At 37.7% G+C, this 7,270-nt stretch overlaps 1 pseudogene; it reads right to left on the bottom strand.

The window, feature by feature from the left end:
• Positions 1-3,176: 3,176 nt before the first annotated feature.
• LOC122919213 lies at positions 3,177-4,025 on the bottom strand (annotated as a pseudogene).
• Positions 4,026-7,270: the final 3,245 nt, after the last annotated feature.

The raw sequence follows: 7,270 nt of genomic DNA, 5'->3' as shown, positions 1-7,270 counted from the left end.
GCATGCAGTAGTATGTATCAGAGCTTCATTCCACTTTAGGGCTAGCTAATATATCAATATACAGATACACCATATTTATCTATCCATTCATCTGTTGATAGACATTGGGTTGTTTTTGTTTCCACTTTCTGGTGATTATGATAATGCTGTTGTGCACATTTCTTGTTGTGCACAAGTTTTTGTGTGGACATGTATTTTCATTTCACTCAGGTATATACATATCTGGGAGTGGAGTTCCTAGATTACGTGATAACTCTATGCTTATTTTTAGGTCTTCTAAATGTCTGTAAATCTTATGTTCCCATAAGAGGTGTATGAGACTTTCAGGTTTTATTTATTTATTTTTTCCTTTGTGGGTGGGGAGGGACAGAGCAGAGGGAGAGAGAGAATCTCAAGCAGGCTCCATGCCCAACACAAAGCCTGATGCAGGGCTCTATCCCAGGACCCTGAGATCATGACCTAAACCGAAAGCGAGTCTGATGTTTAACCAACTGAGCCACCCAGTTGCCCCGAGTCTTCCAATTTATCCACATCCTTGTTAACATTTGTGATTACCTGTCTTCCTGAAGACAGCCCTTCTAGTGGATGGCCAGGGACATTTTACTGTGGTTTCACGTTTACATCAGTTTCAGTGGTTTCTTTCCAGTGTTTCAATCATGTTTCTTTTTGCTTGTTTTCTTGAATTGCTAGAGATTCTAGAAAATGTGAATATGACATGTGAATTCCATGTCTTTACCTTAAATTTTATTTCCTTCCATCAAGAATTCCATGAATTGAATTGAATTCCATGTCTTTACCTTAAGTTTTATTTCCTTCCACCAAAAAAATTCTGCTTAGAAAATATTCTTCTAGACCTAGTTTCCTGGTTTTATTTATTTATTTATTTGTTTATTTTTAAAGATTTTACTTATTTGACAGAGAGATCACAAGTAGGCAGGCAGAGAGGGGGGGGAAGCAGGCTCCCTTCTGAACAGAGAGCCTGATGTGGGGCTCAATCCCAGGACCCTGAGATCATGACCTGAGCCAAAGGCAGAGGCTTAACCCACTGAGCCACCCAGGTGCCCCTCGTTTCCTGATTTTTAAAACAGACATGTGAGTGTGACACTTTAATACGACTTATGGCCAATTTTGTTGTAAAAGAATTTTCTCTTTGGACCTGGTACTTTAATAAACATATTGTCAATAAAAATTGAACCACACTTTTATTCCTGAGATGGGCAATATCCTATTTGATTATGGTATATATTCTTTCAGCATTGTACCAAAGTTACATACTGACATTATTGATATTTTAAAATCTTTATTTTCTCCTTTGTGAGTTTGACTAGCAGTTTACTGCTATCTGTATCATTTTGTGCTTTTTTTTCCCTCCCCCCCAGGGCTTAAGTTTAGATTTTATAAAACAAATTAAAGGGGCGCCTGGGTGGCTCAGTGGGTTAAGGCCTCTGCCTTCGGCTCAGGCTCAGGTCATGGTCTCAGGGTCCTGGATCGAGCCCCACATCGAGCCCCACATCGAGCCCCACATCCAGCTTGCTCAGCAGGGAGCCTGCTTCCTCCTCTCTCTCTGCCTGCCTCTCTGCCTGCATGTGATCTCTGTCTGTCAAATAAATAAATAAAATCTTTAAAAAACAAACAAATAGGGACACCTGGGTGGCTCAGTTGGTTAAGCAGCTGCCTTCAGCTCAGGTCATGATCCCAGCGTTCTGGGATCGAGTCCCACATCAGGCTCCTTGCTTGGCAGGGAACCTGCTTCTCCCTCTGACTCTACCTGCCACTCTGTCTGCCTGTGCTCACTCTCGCTTCTCTCTCTCTGACAAATAAATAAATAAAATCTTTAAAAAAATAAAAAACAAACAAATTAAATTTCAGAATCACTTTATTAGTTTCTTTCTCCTTTATGTTATAGAGAATTTGACTTACTTATCTTTATTTTTATAACTGACATGTTTTGTTTTGAATTTTTCTTTTTCTTTTCTTTTTTTCAAGGTAAGGAATGGGAAGGGGCAGAGAGCTCAGCTGGGAGCCAGACACAGGGCTAAAGCTCATGACCCTGAGATAAGGACCTGAGCTGAAATCAAAAATCAAAAGCTTAACTTTCGATTTAACTGACTGAGCCACCCAGGCACCCCAAGGTGTATCTTTTTATATTTTATATTTACACAGAAAAATATAATGATCATAACCATGTTGTTATATTATTTGCCTCTTGTGGCTTAAAGCCTAAAAGTAAGGCCCAATATTATATGTACCCTGATATTTGGAGACAAGAGGGAGGAACTTGAATGGCTCATCTGCAAGCTTCACTTCTCACTCTGCTCCTGTACAGATGGACTCCTAGCCAAGCAGCCTTCCTATTACAGAGACCAGGCACAGTTCCCTCCTGTCCTTGAGGTCCCTGACAGCCCATGGAATTTTTCAAATAAGCCAATCACATCTTCCCACAGGAATCAGGGAGCATAATATTTTCTTGATACTAAAGTCTAGTTCCAATAGTCCCTGGTTGTTCACTTTGTTCCTAAATGCAACCTGTACATGGTTCTGCAAGACACACTACCCTCCTCCCCTAGGCTTTGTGCATGCATGACTAATCCACTAATCCACTGTTGTTGACTTCATCTGTCCAGTGTTGCGTGACATGCGTTTGCTCATCCCCCTAGCCCTATGGTAGAAATGAATTGGGTGAAGAGGAGGCCAGTAAAATACTTCTGTACATAAGGTTTTGTTTTCAAATGACAAATTATTATGCACTTTTCTGATGAATTTTTATGTGAGCAATCAACTGATTCATAAAAAGATGCAACTAAATTTAAAATGATACAAAATATCAATTTCAAAATAACATGAAAAAGTGACTAACCATACTGAGCTCATAACAGAGCAAATGAGTAAGTGAAATAATTCATGCTATAAAGTATTGCTATATGAACTGGCAACAGAAAAAGTTGGTAAAGGTACATAAAGGATAATCAACTCTATCTTTAAAAATTAGAACCAAGGGGGGCACCTGAGTGGCTCAGTGGGTTGAGGCCTCTGCCTTCGGCTCAGGTCGTGATCCCAGGGTCCGGGGTCCTGGGATTGAGCCCCGCTTCGGGCTCTCTGCTCAGCGGGGAGCCTGCTTCCTCCTCTCTCTCTCTCTCTCTCTGCTGCCTCTCTGCCTGCTTGTGATCTCTGTCAAGTGAATAAATAAAATCTTTAAAAAAAAATTAAAAAAAAAAAAAGAATTAGAACCAAGGGCCTCCGTAGTCATCTGCCATCCACTCAGTGTTGTACCCATGGTTAGAAATCTACATGATGGGGGCACCTGGGTGGCTCAGTGGATTAAGCCTCTGCCTTCAGCTCGCGTCATGATCCCAGAGTCCTGCATTGGGCTCTCCGCTCAGCTGGGAGCCTGCTTCCCTCTCTCTTTCTCTGCCTGTCTCATTGCCTACTTGTGACTCTTTCTCTCTGTCAGATAAATAAATAAAATATTTAAAAAAAAAAAAGAAAGAAAGAAAAGAGATATATATTATGGGAACTCTAGGGATCTTCCCCATCCTTCCTTTAAGATCCAGGCCAGTTGTGGCCAAGTATAACACTTGTGTTGAGTTACTCTCTGTACTAAGCTGTCATCTGCATAGGTTTCTTTGTGTGGCTTGGTCATTGCTCAAATCTTGGGTCTTTGGCAGTCCTTAGGGCCACTGGATACTTTTGCTCCAATTCCTCAATTTTAACCATTGCGAAGTCAGTTATTCAAGGGATACACTTGGCAAACAGACAGTCCATCATTAACTGTACTAAGTCAAGCCTGGCCTGAATGGAAAAGTTGATAAAGTTGGTTTCTGCTAGGATGTGTTAAGGTGGGTCCAGCTGTGTGTTATCTTGGAAGAGTAAACAGGAAGGATGTTGGGGGTCTTCTCTTTCTTTGAGTGCACTGGGATATTTTCTTTCTTTTTAGATTTTAATCTCTCCTTCTCTTTAAGCCTCTGACCTCAGTGACTAAACATTTGCTTCATGGTCATATACTTTCTTGCTTTCTTTTTCCCCATGTTCACACCGCACTCTTGTTTCTTTTTTGAAGCTGTTTTAAAGAGTAATTACAATTAGCATGTGCAAAGCAAACAATAGAACACAAATGAGGTGGAAGTAACACAGAGGTCTATGATCAAGTTCATCCTGTCAAAGGCAATGGTAACTTCCCTGTGACCCCCACCTAGGCAGAAGCGACTGGGAGAAGGACAATAACCAGTATCTGACATGTTACAATGTAAAAAAAGTAATGTCTCGGAGCTTGGTAATACCAAACGTGCTTTGCAACTTTTGGTAAATATTAATGTTTTTATTATGTTGATCAGTAAGTTGGTACCAAACTATAGCCATAAAATTAGCAGTGTTTCTCAAAGTTCCAAAACAGGGACGGGCTAAGGGTCACCTGTGGTCCCCTAACTAGGTCATGGCCTGTTTCTTGAATGACCTGTGAGGTAAGAATTATTTTTACTTTCTAAATGGCTGCAAAAACAAAAAGTAAACAAATAAAGAACACTATGTAATATAGACCAAATACAGACCGCAAAGCCTAAATATTTAATGTGGTCCTACATAGAAAATGTGCAGACTTCTTTTTTTGTGTTGTTCATCAAAGCTTTATATTTATTTATTTAGTTTTAGGAATTATTTTTATTGACATCTAATGTATTATTTGTCCCAGGATAAAGGTCTGTGAATCATCAGTCTTACACATTTCACAGCTCTCACCATAGCACATACCCTACCCAATATCCATAACCCAACCACCCTCTCCCTACTCCCCCAACCCCCAGCAACCCTCAGTTTGTTTTGTGAGATTAAGAGTCTCTTATAGTTTTTCTTCCTCCTGATCCAATCTTGTTTCATTTTTTCCTTCCCTACCCCCTAAACCCCTATCCTGCCTCTCAAATTCCTCATATCAGAGGGATCACATGATAATTGTCTTTCTCTGATTGACTTATTTTGCTCAGCATAATATCCTCTAGTTCTGTCCACATCGTTGCAAACGGCAAGATTTCATTTCTTTTGATGACTGCATAGTATTCCATTGTATATATATATCACATCTTCTTTATCCATTCATCTGTAGATGGACATCTAGGTTCTTTCCCTAGTTTGGCTATTGTGGACATTGCTGCTAAAACATTCGGGTGCATGTGCCCCTTCAGATCACTACATTTGTATCTTTGCTGGGTCAAAGGGTAGCTCCATTTTCAACATCTTGAAGAACCTCCATACTGTCTTCCAGAGTGGCTGCACCAGCTTGCATTCCCACCAACAGTGTTGGAGGATTCCCCTTTGCATCCTCGCCAACACCTGTCATTTTCTGATTTGTTAATTTTAGCCATTCTGACTGGTGTGAGGTCTCATTGTGGTTTTGATTTGTATTTCCCTGATACCCAGTGATGTTGATCACTAAAATGTGCAGACTTCTATTCTAAAGTAGTACAGACTGGATTGTACTGATCACTAATAGGTATTTTTCTTAAATGATTAGTTCCAAAGTTCTCAGATATCCTTGATTTACTGCATCCTTTGTAATCTGATAATTTCCATGGTGTCCCTATGACTAAAGAAATACCTGAAAGTTCTGCTTATTGAGTAGTTAGGTACAAACAACATGATGCATATTATGTGCTAACAATTTAATAGTAATTTGAAAAGCATGATACATGTAAATTAAAAGAAAAAGTGATGTTTTTGTTTCATTTTAAATAACCATAATTACTTATTAATATGTGTGTGACTGTTAGGCCTAGATAAACTTCTTAAAGCCTGAAATGAAATTAGACACCATCATTCTCATTTCCTCCTCTACAGTGATTTTCACGCCCTTTTAAAAATATCATCCACTGAAAAAACATCTCCACAGAGATGTGTCATCAAAGGAACATAGCATAATCCACTGTTGAAATTGTAAACTACCTCTAATTAGTATATTTCAGGTAAGGAAGATATAAAGTATCACTGCCCTTGCCTAGAAAAAGTAAAATATACTGTGAGTTTGTTGGGGCAAACTTTTTTATGCCCTGGCACACAGTTCGAGAACTTTAGGAAGAGCTGATTTATAATAAAAAAAGTATAAACCTCAGAGTTATGCCTGCTGTAAGAATAATTTTTAACATTTGTCTGAGCCATTTACTTTTTGTCACACGTTATGTAAGTATACATGACAATCATAAAAATCTGTTATTAGCAACAACAGTAGCTAATCCTCAGTCTTACTGTATATCGGAAGAACTGATGCCATAACAACTTTGAATCTTCCAATACATAAATGTGGTTTATTTCTCAATTTATTTAGCTCCCTTTAATTTCTTTTACCAAAGTTTTATAACATCCAGTGTACGAATTTCATACGTATTTGAAAAAATTTGCCCTAATTATTTCATGATATTTGTTGCTATTATATATTGTGTCTTTAAAATTTCATTTTGAATTATTTGTTGATAGTATATTAGTGTACGTTTTGTATATCTGCCTCTTTGCTGAGCTTAATGTTAGTCATATTACTTTTATTACAGATCACTTAAGGCATTAATTGTCTTCTATAAATAAAGATAAATTTACTTTTTATTTGCAAGCCTTTTATTTTTTGCCTTATTGCACTGCTTAAAGCTTCTACTATGTTGCCAATAAATGTAAGTAGATAAACTTGGCTTATTTCTTATTTTAGGGAAGTATGTTAACTATAAGGTTTTCAGAAATGTCCTTAATCATGGGCATGAACATTTTGTCAAATGTTCTTTTTCTGCATCTATTAAAAAAATTACATGTGTTTTCATCTTCATTAATGTGATGAATTATACTGACTGATACTAGAATGTTAAACCAACATTGCCTTCCTTAAACAAACTGGGATTGGTCATAATGTATTATTCTTTTTATACTAGGTTATATTATACTATTGCTAGGATAGATTGCTGATAATTTTATTTTTCCATTTGTGTCCATGACAAATGTTAGTCTGAGTTTTCTTTTTTTGAGGTAACTTTGTCTGGCTTTAGATAAAAAATAATTCTGTTCTAACAAAATGAGTTGGGCAGTGTTTGCTTCTTATCCATTTTCTGCAAGAGTTTGTTTAGGGTTGGTCTTATTTCTTCTTTAACTGTTCAGTAGAATTCATCAGTGGTATCATTTGGGTCACCTAAAAGTCTGAGGAAAGGTGTACACACACACATACACACACACATTTATATATAAAATGATTTCAATTTCTCTAATAGATATAAGAGTATTTGAGATTTGCTTTTTCTTCTTGTATCAA

The sequence above is a fragment of the Neovison vison genome, chromosome 11 (genome assembly GCF_020171115.1).
Source record: "Neovison vison isolate M4711 chromosome 11, ASM_NN_V1, whole genome shotgun sequence".
Taxonomy (NCBI): domain Eukaryota; kingdom Metazoa; phylum Chordata; class Mammalia; order Carnivora; family Mustelidae; genus Neogale; species Neogale vison.
The sequence above is the reverse complement of the archived record's forward strand: the minus strand, read 5'-3'. Positions and strand labels throughout refer to the sequence as shown.